Raw genomic sequence first — 19,353 nt, forward strand, 5'->3', positions numbered from 1 at the left:
AAAGTCTGCTGAACTAAATCAACCAGTTTATTTCAAGGATGTGCTGACCTCACAATGGAAGCCAGAAGATGTGCTGCATTGGGGAAGGGGTTTTGCTCTTATCTCCACAGGTGAGGAAAAATTATGGATACCATCAAAATTAATAAAGGTTCCGTTTGAAGAAGAGAAGTCACTTGGAAAAGATAAATAACAATTCATTCACAAGGATGACAGGCATACTGATGGTAAGGATTACAGATAGGTTGGGGGCAGGGTTCTTTTCTTATCTCCACAGGAAAATACTTATCTTCAAATAATTTAAGGGACCCTAAATATTTAATTACTGATGGAAGGAAAATAGTTACGACCCACTAATCATCAACAATAAAATTCTATACCTACAGTAAGTATTGAATTTTTATACATATTTATATGTTTTATTGAACACTTCTTTATAAATGTGTAGAGCTGGTTTTGGAGTTGGACTATGGCACAGTCCCTCTTCAATTCCAAGCCGGTTGATAAGAGATATTTCAGAGTTTCTGTCTCAGGTCAGGAGCCATGAAATGGGACAGAATAAGAATAATTTTATACTTGATTAACTTTCTTTGCCTTTCCTCATATCTGTGTCTTTCTCTATATGTCAGTATATGTCCTTGTTGTTAATGTTCAAATTTCCCATATAAAGCAACAAATTTTCCTACAGTAATCTTTGGAGTTTCCAGGATAGAGATGGGGCCCCACAACATCAACTCAATCTGGTTTTTATGATGTCATGAATATTTTTTAAGTGCTAATATTAGATCTGTTTTTTGGTACCAACTGCATGAGACAATTTCAAGTGATACACATTTTTGACAACACTCTGGCCGGACCTTCTCAAAGCGCTCAGAGACTAGTTATAATTTTCTTAGGTCGAAGGTTAATTTGGGAATTTTACCATCATTTGCTTTCACAGGGGCCCCTAAGAATAACATCACCCCCATGTCAGCTAGAAGCAATCTAAGAGGACGACGTCCCCTCTCCCAACAGAGTTTGCCCACAGGTTTAGGGACATCTTTTAGTGGTTGGTTTCGGGTTGAGGGGATGGGGAGATATTTTATGGAATTAGGAGTATATTCAGAAAAAAGGGGGGATTAACTGGTTTGATGGGATGATTGGTATTTGTGAATTACTGTTTTTAGAAAATTATATTGGTACTGTTTCTTATATATTGATATACTGAATATTGAATGTGAGTGTTCCTACCTCTATTTTTGTATGAGTATGCTTATATTGTATTGATACATCTACCATATCACAATGTACATTTCTACCTCTGATACTATTTATGTAATAACATTGTTTACATTTGATATGTAATGACATTGTTTACAGGTGAAGATCATTGTCTTCATATATTGCACAGTTGTTTATTCTCTTAGTTTTCAAATTAGTTAGGTATTGAGAATTATATATTTCTCATATTTATTTTTAGGATAATCAGGTCTTTTAAATACATAGAGATTTTATTTAGTATAGATAGTATAATCTTCAGCCTCTTTGAAGAGCTGTAGAGAATGGCCTTTAATGTAACCTAGAATTCTGTGCCAATGAGACACAATTACTCCTGGCAACACCACTCTACTCCCGAGAGAACGTTGAGCACCAAAGACACTCCACTGGGAGCTTGTCTTCTTGGCAGAACTGGCCTTTGGGTTAAGAAAAGCCCATACCTCAACTACTGACTAAGATATGAAACAGGATTGTCTTATCTTGCCAAGACAGGGTAGGATAATTCTAAGAAAGTTCCTTGCATTTGATAATGGTATGTCAGTTATGTTAGGCCTTAGCCAAAGTTGGTTGACTCAACATTGCAAACGAGACTATGGGTGATTGCCCAGGTAGTCAGTTGTCTCTGTCATTTGTTGCACACTTTGGATATCTCTAATTTGTTAAGTAATGTTTATTCCCTTCTCAGATCTTTGACGGAGTTGAAGATTATTTAATTGTAGTTACTTTCTACATTATTTAGACTCCTTGAGATAGAATGGATAGCAAAACTTTTGTTCTCAATATTGTTAGTTATATTTATCATTTGTTATTGTTTTTACTTGTATTTGGTTTAGTTCTGTCTTATTTAGACAAAAGGGGGAGATTTAGGGTTAAGCCAGCCCCTTAGGGGGCGGGTTTGCCTTGGGTGAATGTTGACTAATAAATTGGGCGTGTGGCGCCTATGCAACCCCTTTTTTCCCTGCTTCCTGTGCTACGCGGGAACCTCAGTTCTGTAAGTTTATTTAATCATTAAAGCTGTATATATTCTTTAATATCTGTCTGCATTTATTTACCCCAATACATTCATTTTTCTCATTTGAGTGAGCAGAAGAGAGAAATGTTCACCTTAATTTTGTATTGTTGAATAAATCTTTCCTTTTTTAGCCATTTGATTTCTGTTCTACATTTTTGTCTTCAGAGGAAGTTATTTGCTGCATGTCCCAAAGGATGCTTCAGTGCCTCATTCATTGTCTTTTCTAGCTTATTTCCATTTCATGATAAGTGATATTCGATTAAATTATATTTGAAACTCTTCTTGTCATGAAAACAGCCAAAATATTGAAACAGATGTCAAAAAGCATTTTCTCAATTTGGCATCATTAAATGGGTTCTAATTCATAGATCATACAAAATATAATTATACAATGTAACTGAATTATAATTCTAATATTCTTCTAATACATGTACCAAGATCCATTAAAATAAGTGCTCTTTTGGTGGGTACATTTTTATGCATGAACTATTTCTCTTAGTCCTCACTTTGAAATGTTAAAGAAGGTTTCAACAAGAAATTTCTCTGAGCACATTAAGGTTATAATCAGCTACTACTCTCTCAATCCCTAGATTTGGAGCTATCACTTTTAATTTTCACATCAGAATCACATCACTACCCAACCAGCCAGAGTTAATTCTTGTCAGGACTGGAATTATATCTGTGACCAGAATCTTTTCCATTGTAGTTATCTGCAGTGTGTTTCTTTCCTGAAGTCATTTCATGTGTTGTATTTTGTGGATAGCTATGCAAATATGAATCACATAATGAAGAGAATTTTTTTGTTTCTTTGTTTTTCAAGACAGAGTTTTTCTGTATAACAGCTCTAGCTGTCCTCAAACTCACAGACATCTGCATGCTTCTGCTTCCTGAGTAATGGGATTAAAGGCATGCACTACCACTAACCAGTACGAAGAAAAATTTTACTAAACAGTCTGTTACATGACTAATAAATTATTAAAGCATGATGGAGTGCATTTATTTAAATTTATATCATGAATTTTCTGAGTAGCTTAAGCTTTATGATATAGTCCATTGCTTCTAAATTTCAAGCATATATGGAACGTTATTGGACAATTTAGAACCAATGGTATATGTGTATTAAAAAATAACAGAAAATTTCCATAAAATACCAATGAAAGGGATTTTTATCTCTATAATAATTTTATGAGACTACTAATATATGTATTTTATTGTTTGCTGAAGCATTGTGGTACAGCACATAACTATACCAATATGACCTATGAGTCATAAGCTTTCCCGATTGTACTATACCCACTTATATATGCCTATCCTTATTAATGACCTTCATGGTTTTATTATTTTCAATCATTCTCAGTAAACATTTACTTAAAAATGTTTTTGATAATTTTTCATATGTGTGTGTGCACATGTATACATGTGTATATATGCATATATTTCTGTGTGTGCATCAAGATGCTCTTAGAGACCAGAAGTGGATGTTGAATCCCATGGAATTGGGGTTACAAGTGGTTATTAAATGCAAAACTTTGGTGCTAGAAACTGAACTCTGGTCTTAAAGAAGTGCAGTAAGCTTTCTTAAATGGAAAGCACTATCTCCAACCCCAAATGACTTTCCTCTATGTTAAGAATATATGAGCTTTTCTTGACAACTGCCTTTCTAGTTAGGTCTTCTAAACTATAAATCTCACGCAATTGGATCAGCATTATTTGGATGAATTCCAGACATAAATATGTAGCAAAGCATAGAAACCAAAACTTTGGTTTATGGAAATGTAGCTTGCAATAGACACTAGAGGCTTCTATTATCTTGGCATGTTAATTTCTTATTGTCTTGTTCACTTTTCTCTTGCTGTGAAAAAAATAACATGTAATAGACTTAAAGGCCAAAAACTTCATTTGGCATCATTGCTTTAGAAATTTTCATGCACAGTCAATTGAATCTAATTTCTTACTAGTTATAGTAAGGAAAAGCTTATTACTGGAGATTTTGTGTTGGAAAATATGCTTACCATTTTGTCCTGGGGAAGCAAAGAAAGAAAGCAGTGAGGGATATGGGTCATATTCTTTTCTAAAATGTCAACTCCCAATGATGCTAACTGCTGCACAACAAGCCTTTAACATATGAGCCTTTGGTAACACTTAAGGTCTAAACATTACGTTTAAGTTCTGGTTTCCTTTCTACTTTTACCCAAACCAAATGTCTTTAATTTTTCAAAGGTTTCATGCCTCTTTTATAGATCATCATACATATTTTCAATCATCTTGGAGTATTTATTTTCCATAGTTTCATTTTTATGTCTAATCACTAACTGTTGTTCTGGTGTTTATATTGTCTCTTAGGTTCATTAAGTCATACTTGTACAGTGGCATTCAAATCACATTAATTACCATTCTAATGCACTTTAATTAGCACAGGAAAAGGGATTAAAAAAATGCTTTGCTTTTGTTTATCTCCACAATTAGGCCAAGCACTTTTGCTGTGGCAGCCTTAGTTCAGTTTAGCACAAGTATACCTTGAAATATATATAAATAGTATAACAAGTGGTAAAGCAGGTGTAGTAGGCCAGTGCTCTTTTGTTTTCCTGCCATCCAGAACCTGAATAATCACACTGAAATTTATTAATTACAACACTGCTTGACCAATAGCTTAGTCATATTTCTAGTTAACTCTTACATCTTAAATTAGCTCATTTCTATTGTTATTTTATATTTCACCATAAGGCTTATGGTTTGTCACTTCTTGCTTCTTGGTCAGCTACATGACATCTGCCTCCTTTGGAAGCTACATGGCATCTTTCTGATTTTGCCTGCTCTATACATCTCTGTTCAAATTTCCCACCCAGCTTTTCTCTGCTAAGCTATTGGCTAAAACAAACTTATTCATTAGCCAATAAAGTCAACACATATACATCCTGCATTAGGCAAGGGAGAAAATAATAAAAAGATATGCTTTAAGGTCTCAACTGGATCTCAGAGCTACAGTTTGGCTAATACAATGTAGAAGTCTCTGTTTAAAAAATGATATTTCTGAGTAGAAAATTTAAGAACAACCAAAGTCCGTAGTTTCAATCACCTATAGCTCTGAGTCTGTGATTTTATGAAATTACAGGAAATGTAATGGCTAGAATACTATAAGAACAAAGTACTAGATTTTGTTCAACACACAAAGAGATTTCAAAGTAATTTGCCATAGATTTAGAACTTTTCAGGCAGTTCATCAGATCACTACCTTACTGTATAAAACAATTTTTCAGTAAGCAAAATGTAAGATTTTTTTTTCTGGTGCATGCCTTTAATCCCAGCACTAGGGAGGCAGAGGCAGGCGGATCTCTGTGAGTTCGAGACCAGCCTGGTCTACAGAGCTAGTTCCAGGACAGGCTCCAAAGCCACAGAGAAACCCTGTCTCGAAAAACAAACAAAAAAAAAATGTAAGATTTTTTTTCAATAGTGCATGTTTTAATACCTAGAAACTAATTATAATTCTGTCCCTAAAATACTAGATTTCTGTTTTACTTCAACTGCTATTAATCCCTGATTGTTCATTGGATTTTATGTAGTGAATCAAATGAATAAATCTATAAAAGACCATAGGCTTTCTTTGTGCCTATTAGGACCTCTAGATTTGGGATCTGTTACTGAAAATTAAAGTAGTATTTGACAAAAAAAGAGACAAAATTGCAAAGCTAATTAATTAATTTGCCACTTGCCTTAGAGGTCAATGAGCATCCCAAAAAGGGACCACTAAGGCAAAATTGGACACTTTAGAAACTTAATAAATATACTCTATAATCTTATTAGTAAAAATTGTTAAATTATACAATTCTTCATTTTATCACATTTTTACTTTAGGTATGAATAATAGCTACCCTATTTGACAAGTGACAGTCTTGGAGAGAGCATGCACATTTGTAAAACTTAGAAGAGACACAACTTAATTCCAAGAAACATAGCAATAGAAATAGAGTTGGTTGCCATATTTTCTGCCTTTTAACTAAATATGTTCGTTCCTACTAAATTTCAGTTAATGTAATCTTTAAAATCATATATGAGTTTGATAGTATTCTTTATGAGTCAATATAACAGAGTAGAAAGATTGCAAGTTGTGGAAGAAGACACAGCTAAGTCTGAGCTATTCAACTTTCTAGTTAATTAAGCATGGAAAGACTCAGTTTTATACCCTAAAAAGTAAGCATGGAAATATCAGTTGTGATAAATTAGGTTTTTTTTTCAATTGTGATTATAACAATCTTCCATTCTAAATTCTCTTCTATAATATGACTTTCATAGTCCTACTATCAATAACTTGGGTTGTGTCATTTTACTCTAACATCGTTGGTAGACTACTTTGAACATTTTAGAGCAGCAGAAGTCATATGATTTGCAAAGCTAGATCATGAAAGGCTCTAAAGTGATTTGAATGGTTAATAAAATCCAGTGACAGATAACAGTGTTCAACTTGAAAATCAGAAAAGCAAATTGGCTAGCCATTGGTTTTTAACCTTTACCTCAGTTACCAAAATTAACAATCCTACTTCTATGAATCCTCAGACTGAGCCTGAATCTGAGAGCTGTCTCTTTTCTGTCTTATATTATTCTCTAGCTCTGGGGTTAAAGGCATGCACAACCACCACCCAGTCTCTATGGCTAACTAGTGTGACTGCTGGGATTAAAGGTATGTGCCTGGCCTATATGGCTGCCTAGTGTGGCTGCATTGCATTCTGACCTTCATGCAAGCTTAATTTATTAAAACACAAATAAAATATTACTACATGTCCCCTACTTTATTTAAAGTAAATACAAAGAAGTCTATAACTAGCAAAAATATATTCAACAAGTACAATAACTATATACAATATATATAGTTCTGAACAGTTCTGAATAGCCTATATATATGCAATGAATTCATCAAAACTGCTAGTCAATTTGCATTTGACAAATTCAGAGTAAATACTCCATATCTATCCTATGTTCATGAATCCAAAGGTTGTACCTAATTCACTTTATATTCTAATTTGTATTATCATGATGTCTTTTAATGTCTCTCAACTTTTTACAATTTACACCTCTTTAGTGAGTTTTTTCTGAGTCTTGTAACAAGGAAAACAATACCTGTAACTACCTTACATTTATCTCCCTCAGAGACCTAAGAAGGGAATATTATTAACTGAGTAAGCAGGAAGTTCAAGCAAGTGAATTCCAAAAAAATACAACAAATGACAAAAACAGCTGGTTTCCTAGATGGTCTCCCAAAGTTTCTCTGCAATGTTGAGGCATCTATATTTGGCACAATGGCTATAAATTTCCATCAGACTTTTCTGTGAAGCAAGATATTCTGAAGGACTGCTCCTACTTGTCTTGACAATGGTTGGCAATCACTCCCTTTTGTGTACTGATTGTCCAATTAGTATGACATACTGTCAGCAGTTGAGGCAAGGGCATTTTCTTTGTCAGTGGCTTGATTTTTCCATAAAGAAGTAAATTCTACATGAAGGTTATTGGATGCCCATCATCTTCTCTGATTGGTAGATTGGTGTTTCCAAGAACAGACATGTCTTACTGACATAAATAATAGCCTATGATATTAAAACTTCTTAAATGTCATATTCTGTAGATACCTGAAGTATTTAAAGATGACCTGTCTCTTTAAAATATAATCTCTATTTGACCTTGAAAACATGCATAATATAACTACAAATTTAATTATAGTAGCTGACTAATTACTAACCTGTATTTTCTTAATATTGTAAACAGTTGGTAATAATAATTTAAAGAACTAGAAATCTGCATTACATTGTTAAGTGAGTTGTATAGATACAATATCTTGAACAAGAGAAGAAATTTATAATATGTTCCAACAAAATCAGCACTAAATTTGTATCAATATACAAAATTTGTATACAAAACATAAAATTCCAATTCAATATGAAATATTTAAACTAGTATTTGCTTTTTTAAAGTAGATTTGATAACCTACCTTTTGATCATATTTGTATTGTCCCTTTTTTCCTTTCAGAGTAGATTCAATAATCTGTACCTTTATTCTATCATATCTATATCCCCCTTTTTCCTTTCAAACCAAGAACTCTAAATATATTGTCCTTTGTTTAACTTTTCCCTCTTGACAGTAACCAATAACAACTTGCAACCAATCTCCCTAAATAATGACAAATATTGATAAACCTTTGAATGACCAAAATCTAACAACTCCAACTTTTGGGAATGTGGGTGTCTTATTCTTAAATTTACCTCCTTCTATGTGGGGTTAATAGTATCTTTAGGGGATCCTGAAAAGAAAAATTTGGGTTAATTGTCAAGTCCTGGGAGAGGTAGCTCTATCAATTGTTGTCCAATCTCCGCATAATGGGAAATTGCATGGCTTCTCTCAAGTCCTGGCTAGAGTAGTCTCTGAGATTGGATCAGCTCAACTAGCCACCTGGAAATTGTTCTGAACAGTTTGTAGTCCAAAGCTGATTTTTGGTGATGTTTTTCAGGTTAGTTGTGTTATCATAGTCTTAAAGGAATTATTGTGGGATACCATCCTCCTTTTGGAGACTTTGAAGGTCACTGTTACGTGTATTCAGGGTTCACTGCAGAAAAGTGATAGAGACTCAAACATGAAATCATGTACAGTAAGGTAGATAAAACCTTTTTCTAGATTTAGTTAGTACTCTATATGACCATTAATATCATGATAAAATGTTATATATATATTTATATTATAAAATTTTTACCTTAAGAAAATCCATTAAAGTGTAAATTCAAAACCAGAGGATTATGAGATTAATGACAATAAAATAGTCTTTAAATATTTGTTTATATTTGGTTCCATATCATGTGGCTCTTCTGAAATGAGAGATTTTGCATTTTACTTTAATAAGTATGCTTAGGTTTAAAGAAACAGAGAGTCATACTCCTACAAAAAAAAGGTAACTTTAATCTTTAACCAGACTAGCATTACTAAAAGACTATTTGCTTTATATATCTATAGAGAATATCAGAAAGAGACATTTGGGAAGGTGTATAAAATTTTATTTTGTTGGAAATACAATATACCAATAGATCAATTTAAACTTTTTCTGGGGCCATTGTTTTCTGGATGATTTGCCTTTTTTTTTTTCCAGATGTCTCATTTGTTTAGTGGTCTTAAGATTTCTTTCTTTCTTTCTCTTTCTTTCTTTCTTTCTTTCTTTCTTTTTTATTTTTCGAGACAGGGTTTCTCTGTAGCTTTGGAACCTGTCCTGGCACTAGCTCTTGTAGACCTCAAACTCACAGAGATCCACTCACCTCTGCCTCCCGAGTGCTGGGATTAAAGGCATGTACCACCACTGCTGGGCAGTCTTCAGATTTCTTAAATGGATACCTTTATTCTCCTGAAAAGACAGAAACAAAACCATTCCCTAATCCTAATTTTGGGGAGATTCTCTTTTGGCATGTTAGATCTGATCAAGTAAAACGATCAGTTTTATAAGTTAGTTTTATAGGTTGTTTAGATTAAATGGTCATGCTGTTTGATAAACTATGATCTTTTCTAATTAAGAGGTATCCCTTTTCAAATCAATTATTTATCAGTTTTGATGGTATCCATAGCTTTTATTCTCCTGTGGAAACAAAAGCAAACTTTTGTTTCCTTCTCCAGTATAACACATGTCCTGGTTTCCATTCTGAGGTCAGTACATCTTAAAAGTATATCTGCTGATTTAATTTCATAGCTTTTCCTGTTATTCAATGTCTCTTCAACACTTTTGTTCCTTTCTCATTAGCATTTGGAAAATTCAAAGTTAACAAACATAATGTTATCTATTTCTGGTGGTCTTTCTCATTCCCTACGGTTTCTTTAACATATCCTTTAGAGTTTGAATTGACCTTTCTATAACTGCCTGCCATGTATGTTTTTGTGGTATACCAGTAATGTGTTTAATATTATAATAACCAAAAATGGCTTCATTTTCTTAGAGACATATATAAGAGCATTGTCTGTTTTTTTTTTTTGTTTTTTGTTTTTTGTTTTTTGTACAGGTAACCCCATGATGGCCATAACTTTTAGGAATTGTGTGATTATAGAATCAGCATTTTAAGAACTCAAAGAAGTTGCCCATTGAAAACCTTTATAGGCACTTACAATGTGGTATACATAATTTAATTTTCCAAATTCTACAAAATGAAACACATTGATCTGACAGATTTCATTCCTTAAATTGCTCAGTAGAGTTCAGTTGATATGACTTTTTTATGAAATTTTGAAGCCTTCTACACATTTACAGTCAATAACTAATTGACTTCTACATTACCTTGTGCTCGAGAACCCAGCAGGCACATATGGTATTAGATGCATGTTGTGCATATGGGATTATTCCCATTCCTGATTGTATCTTGTGAAAAAGTCACAATGATAAAATCAATTCTGTATCATATGTTATAAATCAATCTGTTTCAATGTGAAAAACAACTCTTTCTGCATATTATAAATCACTAACTATATTAGAAGCTTCTTTAAAATCACTTAATACCATGAGGATAATATAGAATTCTGGGTTTTGGATGGAATCTTACAGACTTTTGCCCACTTTACCTATTTTTTCTGATTTTTAACTTGCCTTTACTGATTTATTTGCATCAGTATAGCATGTAGGAGATCCAATTATTCATGTTTCCTATATATTACAATGAAGAATCCAGATAGTCCTCATTATAAGTTGAATTTTCTTGCTTTTGGCATATTTGGTATTAACTTCTCTCCAAAAAATTATTCCAATATCTTCATCATGTTGTACGTTCTTTCCATAATTTGTCATTATCATCTTTAGGTAATGGTACTATAATTTCAGTTGAGTCTATTCCTGATAATTGAGAAAGTAACAATTTTTCAGTTATAATTAACCTAGAGAAACTTTCCATCTAAGTTTTTAATTTTTTACTCAGTTTAGGTGGTAAAAGTATCAATTATATGATAATATCTTCCCTCTGCATTAAAATTCCTGTAGGGGAAAGCTTAGTGTGTAATATAACCAGAATGCAGGGAAGATTCACATTCATATGATCCATATGTGCCTTCTGTAATTTCTCTTCCACCAAAGTAAATTCTCTCTAAGCTTCAGCTGATAATTTGATCAGATTATTTAAGTCCTTGTATCTATCTAATGTTTTCTTTTAATTAGTACATCAGGTTTTATTTCAATAGTGCACTGAATATGGAAAATGTCTCCTGGTAAATGTTGAAAGTCATTTTAATTCTGCAACTAATCTCTGATAATTTGGACTTTGGGGGCTCTATTTTGTATAAACCTATAATATTGCCTAAATAATACAGTCTCCTTTTTTATTTTTTCAAGAGCAATTTGAAATTAACAAGGCACATTTTTCTTCTCCAAATATTATTCTTTCTAAAGTACCTGCATTTGAATCAGATATTAAAATGTTGTCCATGTAATGGTAAACTATAGATCCAGGCAATTTCTTTTGTATAATTTCTAGTGGTTGTCATACAAAATATTGGCACTCGGTCATACTATTTAACATTCACTTCGGTGAAAACTTCCATTGATATCTCTTAGCAAGCTGGGAATTATTATAAGCAGACACTATGAAGGCAAATTTTTCTCTGTCTTATTCTTATAAAGAAGAAACAATCTTTTCAATCAACAATTGAAAGAAGCCATGTTTTAGGCAATAGAGAATGCAAAGGAGTTCCAGACTGTAGAGATCTCATTGGCTGAATCACCTTAATAACAGCTCTTATATCTCTTACCATTCTCCATTTTCCAGATATTTAAAACAACAAATACAGGAGAATTACAGTGACTGATTGATTCTTCAATATGCTAAGCATAAAATTGCTTCTGTACCAGCTGTTCTAAAGGCTGTGTTTTCTCTGTTGTTTATGGCCATTGCATAACTCATACAGTTTAGGTTATTATATCAACCACTTAAAGGTAGGATTGTTAGTGACTTTGCATCATCAACAACTATTGTTCCTTGTGCTTGTACAACTAAAATGGTTGGTGACTGCTCTTTATAATATCTTATAATATTTTTCTAGAAACATATGTTAATTTATATTTCATTTCTAAGAGTGGGGGAATGTCAATCAGAGTATCCAATTGATGTAACAAATAATGCCCCCATAAATTCATTGCTATGTTAGCCACATATTGTTTTTAATATTTTTCTCAGCCCTTCAGGCCCTGTAAATTTGGACTGTTTCTCCCTCTGCTTTACCTGAGATAAAGTTATGATCCTTAAAAACTAAACATTGCATCCTGAAAGGCCAATATGGATGCAATGATTGTGGAGAAATTATTACTACTTCTGTATCTCTGTCTACCAGACCTTCAATGGTAATATCAGTTAATTGTATTTTTAATTTTTGTCATTGTTCATTTATAGAAGTTTGCTATAATACTTACTTTATGATTTTTCCTGATTTTTTATTCACTCTTTTATAGATATTCTGTTGTCTAGAACAGCATTGTTTCTTACAATAGGTGTTAGGTTCTTTAATTGCCCTGGGAAGGTGTTTCCTCTATGTTGACAAGAAATGACTGAACTGAATTTGTCATAGGGGCCTGTGAGCGACCCCTCAAGTAGTTTCTCAATGACATAGAATTACTTTGAAAATTCTTTGTTGGCTTGCATTCATTAGTTCAATGCCTGACTTTGCCACACTTTCTGCATAATCATGAAGGGAAAAGTGTTCTGAATGGATTATACTTAGAACAAAGATTGTTTCTGGTTACACCCTGTTTACAATCTCCCTTAAGGTGAACTTGTTTCACAAAATTATAATACTTGACATTCTGATTTTTCCTCTAGAAATCACCACTCCTATCCAAGTATCATTATGGTCATGAGATTTAATATTAACAGTATTTCAAATTTATTCCTGAAAAGGTGCTGACCTTGCCTTCAATGACCTCATTATCATTGGTCATTGAGAATTAGCACTTTCAAAAGCCAGAGATTCAATTATTATTTGTTTAGTTTCTGAATTTGGTATCATTCTATTTACTGTTGATGTCAGTCTTTGTCAGTAATCACTGTAAGCTTATTTTGGCCCCTGTATGACTTTAGTAAATGATTCACTATTCTTTCCTATTTCTTCAGTTCCGTCCCAAACATTCAGAACTACTTCCCAGCACAAAGCCAGGATATGGCCATAATATATGGATTCACTTTCTATAGTAGCCTAATATACTTCTCTAAGAAGTTGATCTTGGGTGATTTCCATAGTTTTAGCTTTACTTCGTTTTCAATAGTCTTATCCCCTACTCTGTACAAGGCATTCCATTATAATTGTGGACGAATCTCTAAAACAGTTTTAACCAAGTCTCTCTAGGCTTTATAGTTAAATCTATTACCAATTGACTCTGAGTTTAATATTTGCTTCACAATACATGAATGTATGCCATATGATACTATTGCTTCCTTATATCTTCTTAAATCTAATATTGACACAGGAGTCCAGTCATCTCTTACAGAGCCTCTAACATTTGGCAGTTCTTATAATGTTACTGGACATATTAAGTTTGGTTGTTTGAAAACCTTATACTTGCTGGGTGGTGGTGGCAAATGCCTTTAATCCCAGCACTTGAGAGTCAGAGGAAAGTGGATCTCTGAGTTCCAGAACAGCCAAGGTTTCACAGAGCAATCATGTCTCTGAAAAATTAAATAAATCAAAAAGTAAAGAAACTCTTAGACTGTTTCTTTATAAATTTCAAACACAATGCTGAAATTGGTACTCCATTATGTTCTTCTGTCTGGATTTGAATATCACTGTAATTTGTTTTATTAAATTTTTCTAAGACCTGTATCTCTGCTGTTAAAAGATAAACAAAGAATTATCAAAATGAAAATAAGGATTTTCAATCCCAGTTAAGCTATCCCTTAATTTAAATCCTTAATTTCTCAATCATGTATTACATAATCATACAGAGACCTAACTTTCTCTAACATAAATGTGTCTCCCATTTGTTAACATGGAAAAAACTTTCCCTTTTAACTAATTCCTCCCTTAAAATATTCCCAATTTTCTCACCAAATCTGCTACTGATGATGAAGAAGAAGTGAGGCTTATTGCTGCTGCATAGAACATTAAAAGCCTGACTGGATTTGAAGGCAGCTGTCAGACCCCGTAGACCCCAACATAGAAACTATCTTTCCCTATCTTGATCAGTATGGAGGTGCAAGAAATAATGAGACACAGTTCACACAGCCACATTGGAAGGGCATCTCAGGCTTCATTCATCCCTTTAGATCTACTCACATTTATTATACAAAACACCTTTTAACCCCCAGGTAAACCAAGGTGGATCCTCATTTCTGGGGGATGCAGGGCTAGGGAAACACCTGCAAATTAGTCACAGCTTTGGAAAGCACCTATCCCCAGGCGATCTATCTTTTAAGAAAGGAAAATTAGCAATACCTACTGCCCTTTGTAAGTTATCCAACTTTCTTGTTTGGCAGGATTGTAGATGCCTAGTGGTCAGTGAGCCTGCCCATAAATTATTTTATATGAAATATGGGCCCACAATCCACTCTCTCTTATTAAATTTTAATAACCCCTATGCTTCTGCAACAGGACAGATAGATTGCCCCTGGCTTGGGCAAAGTCTTCTTCCTTTTACCCAAATTTTCCTGTCTTTGGAAACAGGCATTTGTCATATGCAAGCTCCTGTCTTAGGCATCTGTGGAGAAGAAGCTTTAAACCCATCATTGACTGCTGACCTCTGTAAAGAAAAGAGATTAGTGGAGACAAATATACTTTCAGGCCCTGTGTCTCAATAGCCACACCTTTTGTCAGTATAAATCAGAATGCTTTATGGATAATTATGCTCCAAAGGCTATAGTCTCCTATTTTAAAGGAGATTAGAATCGCCCAAGTTGAAATTGTTTCTTCTGCTGGTTCAGAGCATGACTTAGATCTCACATTTTCAACATATTCATCAACTCTCAACATCCACAGTGGCACAACCTCTTTTCAGTAATTGCCAATAACAACAAGTCACAATGATAATCTTTCCACATCATTGGTCAATACCGAATCTCCAATAATCTTTTTCCATATCATAATTTTATATTTTGTTGGTCAGTGCCAACTCTCCAATTGTCTTTTTCTTCATCATAATTTCATATTTTTTTGGTCAGTACAAAGTATTTAGCACCATTGGTCAATACCAGATCTTTTCTCTCATCATCTTATATGCAGTTGTAAACATCAGGTCATTACCGTTAAGAGTATAATACTATTTACTGTTATCAAATACCGTTTTCAGTCTCTGAACAGCTGTTAAACCTTTAGTCTGCCTCCTTGTTAAGTGAAGAGGGGTTTTAGTCATTCTTTATTTTGAGTCTTTCTTTCCCTGAAGGGAAATTTTTTTTTTTTTTTTTTGGTTTTTCGAGACAAGGTTTCTCTGTGGTTTTGGAGCCTGTCCTGGAACTAGCTCTTGTAGACCAAGCTGGTCTCGAACTCACAGAGATCTGCCTGCCTCTGTCTCCCAAGTGCTGGGATTAAAGGCGTGCGCCACCACCACCCAGCTAGGTCTTAGTTCTTATGTTTAATATTTTATTCAAAATGAGTTCTGTGTCCTAGAAACTGAGAACACTCAAATGTTCAGTCTGTGTCTTATTTCTAAAGCAACCAGGTTTCAAACCACAGTCAGCTGCAGATATCATAGTCAGCTCCATCTCAGCAGAATCTCTTTGTCCGATATCTCTTGAGGCAGAATAGTACCAGGTGTTCCTCTCTGTGGGGGCTGGGAAAGCAGGATTACCAGTTCCTCCTGGAGCTGTTCTTATTATGTTTCTCCTGCTAGGTGGTTGTCAGATAAGCTGTCCTCAGGTCTGTTGTCCTTCTGCTCAATGCACTGTATCAGTCACTCTGGAAGCCATCTAGTTTGATTTTCATCCTGGGAGAAAACACACACATTCTCTAAAACCCATATTAATGTGTGATCAGGCCCTTTCCATATTCCAGTGCAAAGGTCCCTCCACCTTGCTTTAGCAAATGTAGATTTTTGTACTTATGCCACAATCTGTCTGCTGCTGATCACTCACAGACATCTGTATTTTGGAAGTTTAGCTTAAACAATGCATGATTTAAGGCATAGTGTGGCGTCTGATGATACAACTGTCTTAATTTTTTGGAGTTGTGTTTTCAAGGAGCTATGTGCATGCTTCATAATTCTTTACCCTTGGGGATTATAAGGAATGCCAGTCTTATGAACGATATTCCATTGAGTACAAAATTTTTGAAAAGCTTTGTTAACATACCGGGACCCATTGTCTGTCTTTATTATTTTTAAGGTTCCCATGCATGAAAAGCACTTCAAGCAATGGATTATTACACGCTTGGCATCTTCCCCAGTTAGTGCTGTGGCCATCATGAATCCTGAATACGTATCAATAGTCACATGCACATATCTCTATTTTCCAAACTCAGTAACCTGAGTTACATCCATCTGCTATATAAGATTAGGAAGCACTCCTTGGGGATTTACTCCCAAATGAGGCACAGGCAGATATTGTGGGCATTTTTCACATTGCTTAACAATTTGACCAGCAGCTTCTCTGGTCAACTTAAATTGTTTTCTTAAACTTAAGCTGTTTTGATGGTGCAAAAGCATGTGACTGCTGTGCAAGTTCAACCTGAGATACAGCAATTATTTTTGTAAGTTCATCAGCTAGAGCACTACTTTAAGCTAGCGGACCAGGAATATTTGAATGTGCTCTGATATATCCCACAAAACATGGTAACTTTCTACATTGTATGGCTTCCTGAATCTGCTGACACAATATCTTAATGTGTTAATTGCTACTTCCTATATATGGCACTGTTTCCAGGACTTGCAATGCATTATAAATATACCGGTTATCAGTATATAGATTAAAATCCTTATTAGCAAAATTCTTAAATACTAGAGCTACTGCTCGCAGCTCAACTATTTGAGCTGAAGCAGGTTCTGTTTGAACCATATGTCCTTTGACTAAGCAGCCTTTCTATCAGATGAGCCATCAGTGAAAATTAACAAAGCATCCTTTATGGGATTCTGCTACAGTTTTAGGAAAAATGAATGAATGTTGTTGAGTAAACTGCAGTAACTGGACATCTGGTAAAAGACTATTAATCTGACCTTGAAACTGAGCAAATACAATTGCACAAGAATCACTATTTAGAAATAACCATTCAATTTGTAACTTAGTGTAAGGAACATTGATTACAGCTGGTTCTTTGCCAAAATATTTCCTAGATTCTATTCTGCTCTTCTATGTTAAGCATGCTACTACTTCAAAATAAGGATTTAATACTTTAACTGATGATACAGTCAAATGCAGCCACAAAAGTGGTCCGTTCTGCCATAAGACTGCTGTAGGAGCGAGTCTTGTAGGTAAAATACATGCCTGCCGTGTTTGGCTGTAATCGATGTAGCACACCTGCTGTTCCTGTATAACCTGCTCTATCCGTGAAAGTGTCTGCCTGACAGCTTCTGAAAGCTGCCTGCTAGAATTTGGATCACTGTCTCCTTTAAGGATTTCACTTAGAGGCTCGAGGTCTCCTGTAGGAAACCTTAAATAAGGCCTTAGCCATTGTATATTTCCTAATAACCTTTGAAAGTCCCTAATCCTGCTCTAGGATGTCTACTGTCCGGTACAATAGGATCAACTTTCCCTTATTATCCTTGCCTAGACCTTGATTAGGTAATAATCCTTGTTGAAAAATCTGAGTAGTAACAGCTGTGCTGGGAGAATATAAATATACTCCCATTCTGGACATGCTATCTCGGCCCCATAAGTTCACAGGTAAATAAGGAATACTATATGGCTTAAAAGTTCCTTCATGGCCTTCCTCAAATTTCCAATGCAATTCATTACTACTCTGCTCAAGATTTCTAGTCTGACCAATTCCTTGTAACTATGTAATAGTCTCCATTTTTGTCCACTTAGAAGGCCACTGGCTGGTGGTTATAACTGAAATCTGTGCCAGTATCTAGAAGATCAGAAAATCTTTTTCTATTTATAAACAAAGTGAGTTCTGGTCTTTGAGGGACTATTGTCTGTACCCAAAATGCATCAAATGAACCAAGTCTGTCTTCTCTCTTTTCTTTCTTACTCTGATAATTGGTTTGCACAGTTGGAAGTAAGATTAATTGTGCAAGTCTCTGACCTGCTTTCACTATAGAAACTCTATTTGGTGAATGAATCATCATCTTGATCTCTCCCACAAAGTCAGCATCTATGACTCCAGGAGACACTAAGATCCCTTGCATAGTTGAGCTACTTCTCCCTAGCAGTAATCCTACAGTGCCTTTTGGTAAAGGCCCATAGATCTCTGTGGGGAGAGCTTCCATCCCCATCTCAGGCACTAAAACTGTGTATACAGCTGAACTGAGCTCGAGCCCTGCACTACCTGCTGTGGCTCTGAAAAGGTCCTGTATAGATCTCTTTGTGGGGGTGCAGATTGCTGTATTTCCCCATAAGTTTGTTGTGGAGCCTGAGGATGGCCCCTGAATCCATTTCACAAAAGGGGATTTCCTAGATATTCTTTTTTTGATCTGCACTCGCTAGTCCAATGTTTTCTCTTCTGCATCTCCTACACAGTCCTGGTTCTTTTCTACTCCTAGGGCTTGCTCTCCTATCAGAATATTGTCTGATCTGATGTCCCATAAGACCACATCCAAAACATCTCCCAGGCATTCTTGTAGCTTGTGTTCTCCCTGGGGCTAGGTCTCCCTGCTGGGATAAGACATCATTAATTGTCTTTTCCTATAAGGCAGCAGCTAATGCCATTCCTTGTGTATATGATTGGCCAATATCTGAGCAGATTTAGATATAATCTGCAACATTACCCTATTTCTTAAAAGGTCTTATAACTGCCTTACATATAGCATTGGCGTTCTCAAATGCTAACTATTTAATTATTATCTGTCCTGCTTCTGAGTCTCCAATCAACCTATTAGATGTCTGTGTTAGTCTGGAAACGAAATCCAGAAAAAAACTCATCTGGTTCCTGTCTTATACTAGACAACTCCTCATTCTGTTCTTTTGACAATGGAAGCTTATTCCAGGCCTTTTTGGCAGTGGCAGTGATCTGG

The sequence above is a fragment of the Microtus ochrogaster genome, chromosome X (assembly GCF_000317375.1).
Source record: "Microtus ochrogaster isolate Prairie Vole_2 chromosome X, MicOch1.0, whole genome shotgun sequence".
Taxonomy (NCBI): Eukaryota; Metazoa; Chordata; class Mammalia; order Rodentia; family Cricetidae; genus Microtus; species Microtus ochrogaster.